This window comes from Rhinopithecus roxellana, chromosome 4 (assembly GCF_007565055.1).
Source record: "Rhinopithecus roxellana isolate Shanxi Qingling chromosome 4, ASM756505v1, whole genome shotgun sequence".
In the NCBI taxonomy this organism is placed as follows: Eukaryota; Metazoa; Chordata; class Mammalia; order Primates; family Cercopithecidae; genus Rhinopithecus; species Rhinopithecus roxellana.
In genome coordinates, this window is record NC_044552.1 from 97416832 (window position 1) to 97434056 (window position 17225).

Genomic DNA, 17225 nt, shown 5'->3' on the forward strand with positions numbered 1-17225 from the left:
ATCACGCCACTGTACTCCAGCCTGGGTGACAGAGCAAGACCCTGTCTAAAAAAAAATAAAAGCATAAGTTGGCTTTATCTTCCTTATTTGTTCGCATCAGGAAATTGAGCCTTTGTTCAAATTGCTTGGCCAAAGTCAGCTACTGTGTTGGGATTAGACCTGGGTCTCTCCGACTTTAGGCTTTTTCCTAACTCACTGCCCCACACTGCTCCTGGAGGAGAAACCCTGTCCCGAAGTGAACAGAGAGTGTCAGGATCTGCTACTTAGAGAGGTGGGCAAAGTCTTTCCAAGAACAAAGGTATGAAGGCTGAAGTATGCTTTTGGAGAAAAAACAAAGGACTTAAATGCAAACGGGAAGCTCTTGCTTTTATGATTAAAAAAGAAAAAAAAAAGATTTAATTTTTAAAACAAAAGTGCCACAAGGACCAACAAGGAAAGTGACGGGAAGACAGAAGGGACCACAGGATCCAAGATGGCAAATTGAAAAGCAAAACCTAACACTGGGGTAGAGCAAGCATGTCATGGACCAGTAAGAGAAATGAATGTTCCCAGAGGAGCCAGCTGAACTGGGGAGAGGCCCAGCTGTGCTGACAGTCAGTTGGACCAGAAGCCACGTAGCGATGTTCCTGAAGCTGAAACAAGTCGTTTCTCATCCAGGGACAAAAGTGGCACCAGAAGAAGCTACCCTGGATGCTCCATGAATAAGGATCCAGTGCAGGGGCTTGTGGACAAAGTAAAGTTTTAGAGTTCTTTTACAAGAGATTGTAACCTGAGGTTTATGGATTCTTAGGGGACCTACATCGTCTTCAAAGAGTCCTGAACTCTTGCTGTCATGTGGAAATGTTTTGTGTCTATGCCTCTTCTGGAGAGAGAGTCTTCAGGTTTTTAAAGAATCTATGTCAGGGCTCAAGCCTGTAATCCCAGCACTTTGGGAGGCTGAGACGGGCGGATCACGAGGTCAGGAGATCAAGACCATCCTGGCTAACCCAGTGAAACCCCGTCTCTACTAAAAAATACAAAAAAACTAGCTGGGCGAGGTGGTGGGCGCCTGTAGTCCCAGCTACTGGGGAGGCTGAGGCAAGAGAATGGCGTTAACCCGGGAGGCGGAGCTTGCAGTGAGCCAAGATCCGGCCACTGCACTCCAGCCTGGGCAACAGAGTGAGACTCTGTCTCAAAAAAAAAAAAAAAAAGAATCTATGTCAGGAAGAAGATATTTAAAAATTATTTAAATGTTTCTCTTAAAGCGCTAGGCTAATTTTCTGGCTGTGTGATAGATTGTGTTAAATGGTCTGGCACTCCTAATTTTTGGAATAAAAATGAATTCTCAGTGAATGATCTCACCGCCTGCAGTGCTGTCTGATTCTGTCCTGGCATTTGATAGAACTTGTTAGGGGATTAGGTAAGACAGGATGTTGGTACATTTGAGGTCATTAAACCAAGAAGGGAAGGGGGAGCAAAGAAATCCTGCTAAATATATTGTGGAGCTGAACTAAATGCTGAATAGCTAAGGGACATTCTTTGTGCTCTGTGCCAAGACTTTAAAACCCTGTTTAGAAACAGACTAGAATGATGGAGACAGCTCCATCTAGATGCAGTGCATTGGTAAATGCCTGTCTTTCCAAGAAATACTATTTTACTTGTCCTTTTATGGAGGAGGCGTGGAAGGCTGTGATGTACTGGGTTGTATAACATTTTTGTAAGCGGATACAACTAGTATAGAACCTAGAGAAACAATAAAAGCCGCCTTTTCACATGGTGTCTCACAGTTCCCGTTTCATGACTAGGAAAATAATGAATATGTCACAGAGAACCTAATTCGTATGAAAGGTTTTTGTCAGCTGAAATGCATGCCTAAAAGTTTATTTTCTACCTGTCTTTTCTTTCTTCTACTTTTTTGTTTCCTTCACTCTCATTTTGGATGTATAGTTTTAGAAAATACTCACGTTAAAAATGATTGGATGGATACTGGTGAAGGTTGTACAACAAAACAAATGTGCTTGGTGCCACTGAACTGTATACTTAAAACTGATTAAAGTAGTAAATGTTACGTTTTGGATATTTTACCATAATTTTCTAAAAGTGTATTGGCCAATACAGAAGGAAAACCCACTTACCCTTTGAGGCAAGAATTCCAAGTATCTTTATATGGTAAATGCCAAGCCTTTCCCACACGTGGTGTGAATATGTAAGTCGTAGGGCAAAGTGTGTATGGGATGGAAGTGCTTATTTAAGCATTGCATGGTCCTCACTCTGTCACTCACTGGGTCTGGGACCTGGGACCCTATATGCCGAAGCAGATGTTAAGCCCTCAACAAATGCTGCCTTCTTCCTCCTCAGCCCATTACTCACACATTGCTTCAACAGTACAGTGAGACAGTGGGACTCAGTGATCTCCAAGGTCCGTTTCAGCTCTGCTGATCCATAGTTTAAACTCACTATTAAAAAAAAAATCTACAGAACACTATGAAAATTCTCATGGACAGATGTAGTCCACGGGCTTCCCATGTGGACACACAGCAGCTTCTGTTGCTTCTGACTTTCTCTCTCCTCTCCTTCACATTCTTTCTCTTACCCAGCCTGCCAAGAGTCATCCATGAGCTTGGACATGGGAAGAGAGGGCAGACAACAGAAAGAAGTGAGGTGGCTCAGGACAGAAGGCTGGGAAAGAGCCTGGCACTGGCTGTTGGACTGGGTTAGGGATGCAGCAAGCCTGGAGTCGGCCCTGACAGTGCCACATGGTTCTGGTTATGGTGGAACCCAAGGCCGTGGCCCCAGATTCTCTGAAGGGTATGTGACCACAGGAGGAGTAAGCATGATTGGTTTTTATACAAGGTGAATGGTGGAATGTAGAGATTCGATCCAGGGACAAAAACTGAGCTCATCATGTGAGGAAGAGCCACTGTTGGGGAAGAAGAGTCTATGTCATGTCAGGGAGTGCAGCAGGAGAGGAGGGCCGAGGGCAGATGTATGCTCAGTCTCCAGGCAGGGTTTGAGCTGGGAGCGGATGAACTCTGGCCTAGGACTCCAGGGCCGGCAAAGGCAGGCAGATCCCCAGGGCAGTGTGTCTCCTCTGGTCCCTCTATGTGTACCTGTCACTGCACTCTGCAAACACTTGGTCTTCATTCATGTATTGGTGTATCCATTCATTCAAGTTTGTGCCAGGCACTTTTACAAGTGTCAGGTATCAGTGGTGAGCAAGAGAAGCTAGTTCCCTGCCACTGTGGGTCTTACGTGGACCAAGAGAGAAGATAGGCAATTATACAGTAAATAAACGTGGATTTTGATTATCCTTTGATGGAAACAAGCAGGGCAATGCCTAGCTGTTTGGGAGAGGACAGAGCACATTAAGGACAGTGTCTCTGCAGGTGACATATTTGAACTAGACCTAGTGAAGGAGAAGTAACCAGCATGGCTAAGGGTTGTGGGAGGGAATTCTAGGCAGAGAGAGAAGCAGGTGGCAAGACCAGGCAGGGGCTTTGCATAGTCAAGGGACAGAAACCACACTGAAGTATAACAAGTAAGAAATTATGCTTCATGAACTATAACCATTTTAGCACTAATAAGCTAATCAACTCTTTATACAAATAGTTAAATTGTTGTGGTACCTGCAGGCTTGTCAGTTTACTTTCATGTGTTACTAGTAGCACATGGGAAAGTGGTCATGTTTCCTTCGCAGGAGAAGGATGTAGTCTCCCCACATTGTGGAGGAAGTCAGTGTTGTACAGGGAAGGAGGTAGCCTTGACAGGGCGGCTTGGATTCAGATTGCATGTTGTCCCATCTCCAGCAGTGTGACCTTAAGCAAAGCACTTTGCCTCTCTGAACCAGGGTTCTTTCATGTACCAGATAGGCTAATAATAACTGTAAAATTTCTAGCACAGTTCCTAGCAAGTAGGTATTTTCAGATGATGATGGTGGTGGTGGAGATGATGATGATGATGATGGTGATGATGTATCAGTACAGTCTAGTATTCCAATTTTTATATATAAAATCTGCAGAAATCCAAGAATTATTTCAAATTATGTACTTTCAACACATTTCTTTCACACTTTTTTCTGGCTTGTTAGTGGCAAGTAGTTCTGCTTGCACCATCCTTTTATGGTGTAAGTGAAAATCTGACAACCTCTTTGCTGTGTTTGGGAACTTAAACACCTTGAATGTCAAATAAGTGAATTTTCTAGCTTTAGTTCTTCAGCTAGAGTCCCAGAACCTGAAATGTTGAAGTGGAAACTTTCAGAGCTGTTTAATCTCAATTAATTTTCTCCATCCTGTCTGAAATAACTGCATCTCCCTCCCCACTTCTTTCTCTGTTGCAGCAAAAAGCACATTTTCTTTCATCACCTTTCCATGCCAGTAGAATAAAACACAAAAGCCACAAGATCTATGGTTCAAAGGGGTTCTGCCTTATACAAGTGTCTGTTTAAATTCTGTTTGAAAGATAAGAGTTTAAAAAAAAAAAAAACTTCATCTCTAAATTTCCAGAAAATTAACGTCAGTTGACCTCTTTCTTTTTGAACCCCTTGAGCCATAAAATGGCACGTGACTACTCCATTTAGTGTTTCTGAATATAAATAAGGATTTCAGGGCCACTCTCAAGATGTTTGCTACCAAAGCTGTCATCAGATTTTGAGTAATATTTTTATATGGCCTGGAACCAGCTGAACATTTGAGATTTGACCTTTTTAAAAAGGAGATAATGGTCTCTAAATGCAATTTATATTTTTAGAACTAAGTTTTGAAGTGTCATTTTGTTTTCTGACCATTGTATTAAATTGTCTTTCTACTTTGTTTTCTGACCATTGTATTAAATTGTCTTTCTACTCAATCCAGAGGGAAAAAAAGTAAGAGTGTGTGTGTGTGTGTGTGTGTGTGTGTGTGTGTGTGTGTGTGTGTGTGTAGATGTGGAAGAATGACTTGTTAGCATTAAAAATCAAAAGTCTGACTTAGGGCAGGGGAACCAGAAGTGGCATTGTGAAGCTCAAAAGATTGGCTGACTGGTGTCATTCTCATTGACATGCTGAACATGATCCCATTGGGATGCTGAGCAAAATCAGGTTGTTTTATTTGGTAAGTTTTTCACCTCAAGTGATAATCTTAATACAGTGGAGGGAATTGGCTTAAAAATTCTGTATCCCAACATGCGGTGTCCTGTCCTTGAAGGTCAGGCAAATCTGGATTCAGGTTGAAACAAGAGTGTTAACCAGTTCTGAATATCATGTTTTGTGTTTTTTGTATCACTCCAGATTCCAATTAAGGTAGGAAGAGGTGATTCGGATAGGAGAGAATTGACAACAGGAGGACACTGAGAGCAACATTGGAAATCAGATCATTAAACCACTTTTGTGTTTCTTAGAAATTATTTTGTTGGTATTAAATTTGTAATGTAAATAAAAATAACTTTCACCTGTAGTTTCCTAGGGACAGGCAAATGGGGTTTTCCTCATCAAATCCCATTAAAGCCACTAAGAAAATCCTAGCTAAGAGTTGAGTTGGGATAAAGAATTCAGTCAGCCTTGGCCGGGCACGGTGGCTCACGCCTGTAATCCCAGCACTTTGGGAGGCCAAGGCGGGCGGATCACGAGGTCAGGAGATTGAGACCATCCTGGCTAACATGGTGAAACCCTGTCTCTACTAAAAATACAAAAAATTAGCCGGGCGTGGTGGCGGGCACCTCTAGTCCCAGCTACTCGGGAGGCTGAGGCAGGAGAATGGTGTGAACCTGGGAAGTGGAGCTTGCAGTAAGCTGAGATCGTGCCACTGCACTCCAGCCTAGGCGACAGAGCAAGGCTCTGTCTCAAAAAAAAAAAAAAAAAAGAATTCAGTCAGCCTTACTTATATAAAAAGTACCTTCTAGAAAACCTGATCATTTCACAGCTAATTGGAATGAACGTTCCCTTGCCCACCGTTTGCAGCTGGAGACCCACTTGTACTTTTTGTATGGCTGTTGCTGTAATTGAATACCATTTACTTTTCTTAGCTTAAGAATGCGGTTCCTCTGACTTTTCTTTTTAAGTAAGTTTAAGATTATGCAAGAGGTAATTACCTACAGATAATTTCCCATGTCTGGGATATGTTACTTTATTTGTAAGCGAATGAATAGTAACCATTCAGATACCTCTTTTTAAACTTTCCCCCAACTTCTCTAACAGTAAATACGAAGAAATGAAAAAGCAGTGCTTTCATGCTTAGTGTAGCATTACCATATCTCATCACCCACCTTTTCCTAAGAGCAGTCTGGTGAGCCACTTCAAGATTTTGTGAGGTCTTTGGAAATCAATCTAGCGGCAAAATGCCACAAGCCAGGAAGTGTCCATGGTACTCTTATTCACCATGGTTTTGAGACACCTAAACATTGCCCAGCACATAGGAGAAGGGCAGTGAATACCTATTGAAAGACTATATTGGGTATTGTCCTGTGGGCTTCTGGGGTTTGAAATAGGTCCAAGAAAACTAATATGTGAAGCCACCTAGGGCTGCACTATCCAATCAGGTAACCACCACTAATGATATGTGGCTATTTAAATCCAATTGATTTAAATGGATTATAGTTAAAAATTCAGTTCCTCGTTCTCACTAGGTACTTTTCAAGTGCTCAGTATCCTCATGTGGCTGCCATATTGGACAGCAGAGATATTGAATATTTGCATCATTACAGAAAGTTGTGTTAGACAGTGCTAGCAGAATAGCAGTAGTAGAGGCCTAAATTAGTGTCTTTTTAAAGTAAAATTCCCATGTGACCCTAATGTGCACTCATAATACCAAAAAGAGCCCTCTTACACATCTCCCCTCCATGCTGTAGGAACTTAGCCGAGCAAGGTGGTTGGCCCTCCGTGGTGGCCATCTCTTTGAGACTGATAGATAAACAACAGTAAAACTGTTAGCAAGACTGACAGCTGGTATATACTTATTTGGCTATACCAGTTGTTAATGTTATAAAATACTTGTACCAGTTAATAAAGACCTGCTAGCTTAAGTTTCTTCAGTATTTCCTTCCAATGCCCAAGAGGCCCTGGCCATTCCTTTAGGATTTCACCAACCTCCCCTCAGTCCAGCGAAAATGAATTAGTTAATGTGTATCTCATCTCTGGGAGTTAGGGGCTGCTCAAGGACTCTGTGCCAGCACTGCAGGCCTCAGACTGATGGATGCTACCTTTGACCTCATGGTTCCCTGGCCTCCAGGAGGGATTACTTCCTAAGGCACTCCCATCACTACCATGGCCATGTCCTACATCACAGATCCATTGGCTTCCAGAAGACCTTAAAGTCATTTCATCCAACCTCCTCATTTTACTGAAGAAATCAAGACCCAGAGAGTCAGACAGCTAGTTTGTAGCCAATTTAGAAATAAAACTCAGATCTTCTAACTTAGCACATTTTTTTGTTACATCTTCTTGTGTTCTTTTCCTGAACTATGAAATGGTGATTAATATCTTTATGCCTCACAGAGTTGTTTAGTTAAAAAAAAAGATACCTAATATTTTATGTATGTCTTATAATCTGCAAAAAAAAAACAAAAAACAAAAAAACAAAAAAACAAAAAAAAACCACACACTCTGTATACATTCTCATGGGATCCCCACAAGAACCTGCGAGAGGTAGTAGGCTCCGAGGCAGTGAGTGGGGTGCCCAGCATAACAAAGCTACTGTGAGTAGGAAAGTCTGTATCTCTGTGGCTTGGAAAACTATAAACTCTTTTGTAAATGTAAGCTAATATACCATGTGGCAATACTTGCTTTTAGCTTGCGGTGTTTTGCAGTTCAGGATTTAGTGACATTGAAAGTAATAACTTTGTTCAAGTGCAAATGATGCAATGTGTGTATATATATATATACATATGTATTTTTTTACTTTGACAGTGTGCCAATTGCACAGACTTTGGTTCAGCATTGAAACAGAAGTGGGTTACTTTGAATATATTTTTAAAATGAGAGAATCCAAATTTGTAATTAGCTTTACAATGATAGTTGTACAGTTTGAGTATCAAGGAGCATCCGGTAATTGTTTGTGTTATTAATGGTGGTTTGTTTTTTGTATTTCCCCTGAAGCAGTTAGGCCCTTTGGAAAAAGCAAAGTATACTGTTTGAGGGGTTATTTCTTCTATTCCCATTTTATTTTTCACACCCTGTAGCTCTGGTCTGCTTAAAAACTTAGTCATATACCTGAATGTGGCAAAGAAAAATCATTTATAAGCTATTCTACCTGTTTTGACACCTAATTATCAGGAAAATGATGCTTAAATTATGAAATAAAGCCACGGTGAAGGAAATGGTCCACTTCTCTTTGGTCTTTTGATCATTTTGATAGAAACAGTCCTTATTTTTACATAAGATTGTGGGAAAGATCAATTTAACTCACTCCCAAAGTAAGATTGAAATTTTTGCACCCCCACCCCTCAAACCATAACCATCTTATAGTATTAGTGGGTGCAGAAATTGAGTTTATACATCAGTTAAAGAGTGAGGTTATTTCATTTAATATAACAAACCACTTCAATTTGCTTTTATTAGCATATGAAAATTGTGGCATTCTCTACACCAATTATCCTGTAAGGTTAAATATACATAAAGGGGAAAGAGAAAGAGGAAAAGCTATAAATCTGAAAGAGCCTGGGGCTGTAAGACCTGCTTTAGCATTCCTAATTCGTAGCCACATTTAGGAAGAATGTGTTTGTATGTTTCTTTTTTCAAGTGTGTATTTTATCTGTATCTTCATGTATTTCTCCATGTATAACCTGTTTTGTGTTATATAACACTCATACCTCACGCTTCTCTATTGTGCTCGAAGAGCTGTAGCCTTCCCTGTGTCAATATAGGACTTTCAAAGGGTTTACTATTGTCTAGAATTTTCTTAGACTTTCTCTGGTTCGTTTAGATGCTATAGATGGTACTGACCAAAAAGTGGAAAGATCAAGCTTGTGATTTATAGCTAGACTTGGAGTCAACATAGTAATGAGACACTAGGCTTGAATAGATCTTTGAAATTCTGAAGCTCAAATTCCTACAAACTTATTGGGGCATAAGGAGGACCAATGAGTGAGCACATACTTTCAAACTTGCCAGCCACCAGTTTTGATACCAATGCACTTGGCATTAAATGAGATAATGTATACAAGGACCTGGCATTGGAGTGCACACACTGTAATCATGCATAAGGGTTAGCCATTATTGTTAGCTATTCTGATTTGACTTTGTCTTCGCATCTTTTTCTGCTTTCTGATGCCATGCTGAGGAACAGCAAAATGTCCAAGAAATAGGAAAACACCAGAAGGAAGGGAAATACAAGGCCTCACTACTCTAGAAGCTGAATTATCAACCTACAAATAAGCAGTTGTTTTTCTTCTCATGATGTTATGTGAATTGTTTCTGAATTCCCTCACGTGTTTTTCCATGTGAAGACTCCATGGACAAGTCACAGCTCCCCCACTATCCACATCTAACTCAGTCTGGCCTCATGAGGGTCATTTGATGGTAAACTTAACTCCATTTCTCTCTTGCTATGTGAAAAACAGCAAGCTGTTCACTATCTTCTGTGTAAGGAAAACATAAATAAAATCTCTTACATTTGGTCATGATTGATTAGAATTTTGTTGAGTTGCGTGAGGAGCAAGTGTAATTTTCTCTGTCTATGATAAGGTTCGTAATTAACCAGGCATTCATGCTGCTGGAAAAAATATAAATTGGTGCAACCTTTCTAGAAAATCAAGACTCTCAAAGTTTATGCCCTTTCATGCAATAATTCCTTTTCTAGGAACCTGCATAAGAAAATGTTCAGAAATTTAGACAATCTGATATTCAGAAACGTCCCCTAAAGTGTTATTTACAATAACAAAGAAAAAAACAATCTGCAATTCCAAAAATGAGGGAAATAAATACATAAGATATATTTCTATGGGGTATAATACACATGAACTTTAAAAAACATGTTTTGAATAATTTTAATAACTTGGGAAATACTCATATTCATATAAGTCACATTTTATTTCAGAATTGAATGAAAAAGTAGAAACAATACTCTGAGTATGTGCATGTATCTGAAAAGAATACTGGTCCACAATCCCTTATCTCTAATTCCAAATCCAAAAGTTTTCAGAAATCAAAAGGGGTTTTGTTTTCTTTTATTTTTAGTAACTTCTTTGGTAGGAAAACCTGGCCTGAACTAATATGAGGCTCTATTTTACCCCCACTTAATAAGAATATGCGTCTATTTTTGTGCAGAAATATTTAATGTTTAATATTATAGTGTGCTGCTGTATACTCTCACAAGATAATAATGTAATAAATGGTAGCTGCATTGTAATACTCTCTAAAATCCAAAAAATTCTGAATTCTGAAACATATCTGGCCCCAAGAGTTTCGGTAAAGGAGTTTTGGACTCGTATAACAAAACATCATTAATGATTTATCGGTGTCAAGGTTACCATTGACCTTTTTTTTTTCTTTATTTTTCTGTATGTTTCAAATGTTCTACAATAAGCATATATTAAAACGAAACACATTTGAGGCATCAGGGAATCATCTCATTTCAGTCAGAATTCTTAAATTAATCATTTGCTTCCTGAATCTCTTCTGTTTACAATGGCCACATGTGTTTTTTAAACCAAGGTGTTCTGATTTGCTGATAGAAAACGTGAGATGAAATAGAGAAGGTGATAACTTACTGGACATGGAGCTATCTCCTAGGCTGCATTTGGATTCAGGAGAGCCCCTCGTGAGGGCTGCTCGCCTAAAGGAAGATACCTCAAGGAATAGGGCTTCTACCAGGCAGAGCCCAGGCATTTATACCATGGGCTGTGGTGTCATATTCTGTTCATGAGGATTGGTCAAGAGGCCCACAGCCAGAGGCGCAGACAGTTGTGTGAGATCATAACAAGCAGAACGGAGTATGGCGAGATAGCAGGAGGGAGGGGGAAACATTCACATGCATCCTTTCATCTGCTAATGAACAACTTTTCCTACCCAATTAGGTGGACACTCACTGACCTGTCAAAAGGTTGCCCCACAAAACCTGTGTTTTGGGGTCCATGTCTGAATGGATTGCCGGAGCCTTCTCATCTCTCCCTTTGCCCAGTTCCCTGCATCCTAAGACTCGAAGCCAGCACAGGACCTGGAAAAATTACATGTGAGTTTTGACCAGGATTTATATTCCTTAACTAAACAATAATAAATATTTTCTTAGGTGATAGTAACAAACAGCCCAAGCACACATGAATTCCTTTTTTTTTTTAACAAAGGAACTGGAGAGTTATCATTGAGCAAAGGAGCAAAGGTTGGAATCTGTATATTGGTGGCTTCTTAACTCAGTGGCTCTTAAAGTTCAGCTTGAACCAGAATCACCTGGAGGGCTTGTTGAAGTACAGCTTGCTGGGCCTCATGCCCAGATTTCTGATTCAGTAGCTCTGGTACCGGCTAGGAATTTGCTTTTCTAACATGTTTCCAAGTGAGGCTGATGCAGCTGGTCCAGGGACCCCAATTTGAGAATCACTGTTTTAACTCATGTGCTTGAAAGGATAAAAAAGGTAGAAAACTGTATATACTTGAGTGATAAATAGCATTAAATTAAGAAATGTAATGCTTTGCTTAATACACTGTGTCTCAGAAAAGAGTTTTAAGGTTCACTTAGCACTTTCACATTTGGAAGTCCAGCCCAGTAGATGCCATTATTCTGTGCCAGCTTTACCCCAGATTTGCTAGTACCAGCCATTCTTTGTCCCTAGTTTTCAACAAGTGTGACTAGTAGTACTGTTATTAGACTAAAACAACAGCTACAGTCCTTTTGCAGGTGTGCTTATCATGCTTTTAGACACACTCAAAAATCTTTTTTCCCCTGAGTTGGGAAATACATTATTCCCTTTCAGAGTGAGTCATCATAGCATTATCCCTCCCCTCACACACTTAAATGTGATTTGATTTACAAAACACATGTGGGACAGAAAGACAAACATCACATGTTCTCACTCATGGGATCTAAAAATCAAATTTGAACTCCTGGACATAGAGGGTAGAAGGATAGCTACCGTAAGCCAGGAAGGGTAGTGGGGGTTGGGGGCAGGGCGTGAAGGCAGGATGGTTAATAGGTACAAAAAAAAAAAAAAAAGAATGAATGAATATGACCTACTATGATAGTATAGTAGAGTGACTATAGTCAATAATAACTTACATTTTGTAATAAGTAGTATAAGTGGATTGTTTGTAACTCAAAGGATAAATGCTTGAGGGGATGATTACCCCATTCTCCATGATGTGCTCATTTCATATTGCATGCCTGTGTCAAAACATCTCATGTACCTCACAAATATACACACCTACTGTATACCCACAAAAGTTAAAAATAAAAAAAAACACACCTGAGAAGGGAAGCACAGCTCCAGTGAATAACCCAAGCCAGGAAGTCCAGGTTTTGTGAGATTTTAAGTTCTCAAGACTGAAAAACTTTGTGAATCATCATGTTGTGGTGTTAGCTTTCAAACAGGCCCATTGCCTAACTGCTGAGGACAAGAACAATTTATTCCATGTTAATAGAAAAAAGTGGAAGAGTTTGACTAAACAAATGCACATTTGGACACAAGTAAGCGTACATACAAATGTACATGTGTACCTGTGAATAGATACATGCATTGTATATTTCTGAGCTTTGACTGCAGGAATTTTAAACAGCATTTTTTCTTTTGTTTCATTGAGTCGATGTGAGTGTAAAAATAGTATGAATCATACTGTCCAGGAAACATTTGAGAAATTTCTGGGCGTTTTAAATCTGTGGATAAGCCCTGTGGTTTATAACATTTTACTTGGATATGGTAGATGTTATCATTCAAAGTAGCACTTAGGATTTACAGTTCTCTTATTATAACTCTCTGGAGTTGAGAATAATCACTGTTAATAAAGCAGTTGCCAAGCAAATATGTAATGAAAGAACATATGTATTGCCTCAACATTAATAGAGTCAAAAATCCTGGAGATAGACTTAAATGTACAGTAGGTATATGTTAAAATGTTTAAAATAAAACCCACAATATCAGAAAAATAAGACAAAAACCAGTAAGTGTTAAAAGTGATCTATAATGGAATTAACCCAGAGGTGCCTTCTGGGGGCTGTCCAAAGGGTAACAGGGCTGGGATTAGGGCTGACAGAGTTGTGAGTGATGTAATTATTATTACTCCACCCTCAAAAATATACCATCTCCAACAAGCACTAGTTATTCTGCACTGCATTCCTGGAAGGAAGGTTACCAGTTTAAGAGGCATCTTCACCATAAAGTGAGAGAAGCAGGTCGGATCAAATGCCCCTTAGTGCCCTCTCCTGCTCTGCCACTCTGCAGATCTCCACGTTTGCACATCCAGTGTTCCTGTGGGATGACCTTTGCTGTCAGTCAGTTTCCTGTCTACAGGTCAGGAAGGAAGGAAGTTGTTGTGACTCCTTAGGTGAATCATGGCTTCGGGCTCCTGCTGGATCTGGCAGGACCTGCCTGCATCACTCCCCGTAGCTTTGGACATAGCGTTCAGTCACCGAGTGAGTATAAAACTGAATCTTGTGGGGCAGAGGGCGACAGGGGGCATGTGGGAAACTTCTGTACTTTCTGCTCAGTTTTACTGTGAACCTAAAACTGCTCGTTAAGATAAAGCTTATGAATTTAAAAAATTAAATACTAAACAGTATGGCAATTCCTCAAAAAAAATTAAACAGGATTACCAAGTGATCCAGCAATTCCACTTCTGAGTATATTCCAAAAGAAGTGAAAGTAGGGATTTGAGCAAATAGATGTGTGTACACCCATGTTCATAGCAGCATTATTCCAGTAGCCAGAGGTGGATGCAGCCCAGGTGTCCATCAACAGATGAATCGATAAACAAAATGTGGTATGTATTAATACATACAATGGAATATTATTCAGCCTTTAAAAAGATGAAATTCTGACACACGCTAACCACATGGAGGAAACTTGAAGATGCTAAGTGAAATAATCCAGACACAAAAAAGCAAATATTAAATATCCCGTTTATATGAGGTACCTAGAACTGTCAGATTTACAGAGTCAGAAAGTAGAATGGTGGTTGCCAGGGGATGGGAGGATGGAAAAATTGAAAGTTGTTGTTCAATGGATATTAAGTATCAGTTTGGGAAGATTGGAGAGTTCTGGAGATGAATGATAATGATAGTTGCACAGCAATGTGAATGTATTTAATGTCACTGAAATGCACACTTAAAAATGGGTAAAATGGTAAATTTTATGTTGTATATATTTTACCATAATTTTTAAAGCTTTCCTTCTAAGAATACTGTGCAGAATCACTAGCTAGTGCTTGATAGGGATGCTGCAGTTTGTGAGGATGCAGGAAGAACCAATCATTATGTCTCTCACACCTCCGTCATCCCTGTTACCCTTTGGGCAGCCCTTAGAAGACAACAAAGGTAAGGGTATCCACTGAATGGTATATACTTCAGTCCCAAGAATGAGTTTCCTATCAGAGTAAAGACACAGTTGTCAGAAGCCATCAAGGGAATTTGCCTTAAACAACTGTGGCCTCTACTAAAATGCCATTTACACATCTAGAAGACCTGCTTCACTGGGGTGAAGGAAAGCGTAAGCCACCCATGCTCCATCAGTGGGGCTGCTCCATTTCCTCCAGATGGGTGTTTGTAAACCAGTCCATGCACAGAGCACTGGCGTGGAGAGAGTCCCGGAGCTGTGTACCTGACTGTGGCTCCTGAGGGTCTTAATCAGCGGAGGTGGACATGTCGGCAGGAACCAGGGAATGCAGACTTGCTGTAGATTCCAACACAGTAGAAAATGAAAGCTTGACGGGAAATCCACAACGGATAGTTCTCCTGCTGTAGGGCCTATGATGATTATGATGCCTGTTTTACATTCTCCAAGTGAAGCAGGATTTATCCCCCATCGCCAAATCTCTGTACTTACAGGTATTACGGTACTGGTAAGTCACAGACAGGTTAGTGAGTGGCCTGTAGTCCTGTGAGGAACACACAGGATGGAATTCACTAGGTTAGTCCATTGTGCCCTACTTTTTTTGGCTTTTGCCTTTTATTCTACATTTCTAGAAATTTGGCCTTGAAAAACAATCAACAGTTTTATGGGGCCCAGTAGCCATACTTTATTCAGGTCGTCTTCACTCCCTTCACCCTCTACCCCTAGGGCTGACCAGGGATTAGAATTCCTGAAGAGTCGTATATAAGGATCCATGGTTTCAGGAAGTTCAGACACTGCTATCCTAAATTATCCTACTTTCTCCTTAAGATACCAGTATATATATAGTCTATTACAGAGGCCCTATAGCAGAACCATTATATATAATTTGGCTTAAGGAAAAGGTGTAACTGAAAAGAGGTAAAATGAATTTGTTAAAGTACAATATATATAAATTAGTCCGCTCATTCTCATGCCAGACTTTCCAAACCTGCTTAGAAAGAAACTCTTCATGCTTTTCACTTAGGTATTGGAAAACAGGGCAAAGGAAAAGAGGTTTCTGAGTCAGTTGCCATGGGGAGCTGCCGAGATACCAAAAAAACAAAAAACAAAAAAAAAAAAAAAAAACTGGAATTAAAGGTTTTTGTAGAGGAAAAAATTCAGGTCAGCAAGTGTAAGGGAGAGGAAAGTAAGGACTTATTCATCTTTGACATCCACCCTAAGCTTGAGTTGAAAGGGATGGATATGGAACCTAATCAAAATAAACTCCCCCCCGACACAATGAGTTCATAGACCATAATTTTTGTACAGACACACTGACACAGATTTTCCCCAGAGAAGAACATCAAACCAGCCATCACCGAGACAAAATGACATAAGGTAGAGAAGACCAACAAAGACAGACCCTGGTGGGATCTCCTTGTCTCCTTGTCTCATCATTCACAGGAATCAGATGTGCCTGGTTCCAGACATTGAATTTATGTTTACTGATAGCTTTGCTACCTGGAACCCAACTAGCCAGAACCCTGAATTAGCTAACCTTCATACTTCCCCACCCCCTCCCCTTCCCTCCCACACACCCCACCCTACCGCACATACCACACTTCCCTTTTTCAATGATGAAGAAAACAAGATAGCTTTGGTTTTGAGTAAAGGTGGGGTGTAAACCCTGGAGGATACTTGTAGCTGATGACACTGACCTGCTGAATCATTGAGAATGGTTAGATGTTTTATAAAGAGGAAAAACTGCTTTGGAAAACCTTCAACAAAAAGCATTTTCTAGTTGTCAATTAACCAGAAAATCAAAATAATAAAAAATATACTTGTCCTCAAATAGTCTAATTAACTGAGGTTTTAGTGTACCTATTTCCATGCTTTAATAATAAACTAGGCCGGGCGTGGTGGCTCAAGCCTGTAATCCCAGCACTTTGGGAGGCCGAGACGGGCGGATCACGAGGTCAGGAGATCGAGACCATCCTGGCTAACCCGGTGAAACCCCGTCTCTACTAAAAAATACAAAAAAAAACTAGCCGGGCGAGGTGGTGGGCGCCTGTAGTCCCAGCTACTGGGGAGGCTGAGGCAGGAGAATGGCATTAACCCGGGAGGCGGAGCTTGCAGTGAGCCAAGATCTGGCCACTGCACTCCAGCCTGGGCGACAGAGCGAGACTCTGTCTCAAAAAATAATAATAATAATAATAATCTAAAAATGTTGACTGACGATAACAATATACCATTCATTTTTATTCTTCTCAAGAAACTGCAAGTTTTGACTTTTACCATCTTTCCAGTGCCAGAGGTTAAATGTTAAATGTTCTGTTTATGTTAAGCACTCTAAAAGTTGTGATATTACTGGTTTTAAAACTAATATGTGAAATCATTTTATGAACCTGTATATTTAGCTCCTATAGTCATTGGGAACCAACGGCATACATTTGAAGGCAATTCTGTTTCTTTTTTTTTTTTTTTTAAGAACCTATTATATGATTATTTGTAACATTCCATTTCACATTCAGATTATGTTCTGCTCAAGAGATCATCAAAATTAATTTTCATTCTCTGCTAATGGTACAGAGAGGAGTGATGTTACCGGCATGGTTATATACTTTAATATGTAAGTCAAAAATTTCAAATGATAATTCCCTGTGAGTCGTGAGTCTCCAAATAATCTATGTTTTATTATAAAGCTGCCTACCCAGTGACATCAGTTGTAGCACAAATGGTTTATCAGTTTATTCTAATAGTTTCCAATCTGTTGATTTTTAAGAAATGGTTTGTGTGCTCTTTTTTGGATGCACCTGTCACTAGTG

The 17225-nt window shown here is 40.0% G+C and overlaps 1 protein-coding gene and 1 long non-coding RNA gene across 6 annotated transcripts in view; one reads left to right on the top strand and one right to left on the bottom strand.

Annotated features, from left to right (window-relative positions):
* BACH2 (BTB domain and CNC homolog 2) overlaps positions 1-17225 on the top strand; it is a 378701-nt gene that overhangs the window by 205367 nt on the left and 156109 nt on the right. The window contains exon 3 of one of the 4 annotated variants that reach the window (XM_010357758.2): positions 10963-11117. The exons of 2 other annotated variants lie outside the window; for them this stretch is intronic. The gene's annotated coding sequence lies outside the window, so the exon portion shown is untranslated. Of the gene's footprint in view, positions 1-10962; positions 11118-17225 lie in introns of those variants that run through there. One more of the 4 variants, XM_030928375.1, reaches the window with a different exon arrangement.
* LOC115896845 lies at positions 2-15924 on the bottom strand. 2 transcript variants are annotated; one of them, XR_004056736.1, is made up of 5 exons: positions 15824-15924; positions 14689-14965; positions 12343-12480; positions 10979-11102; positions 2-45 (listed from the first exon to the last, which is right to left on the bottom strand). It is a non-coding gene; the product is annotated as an uncharacterized LOC115896845 (long non-coding RNA). The 2 variants fall into 2 exon arrangements; XR_004056737.1 differs by having other exon boundaries at positions 12343-12483.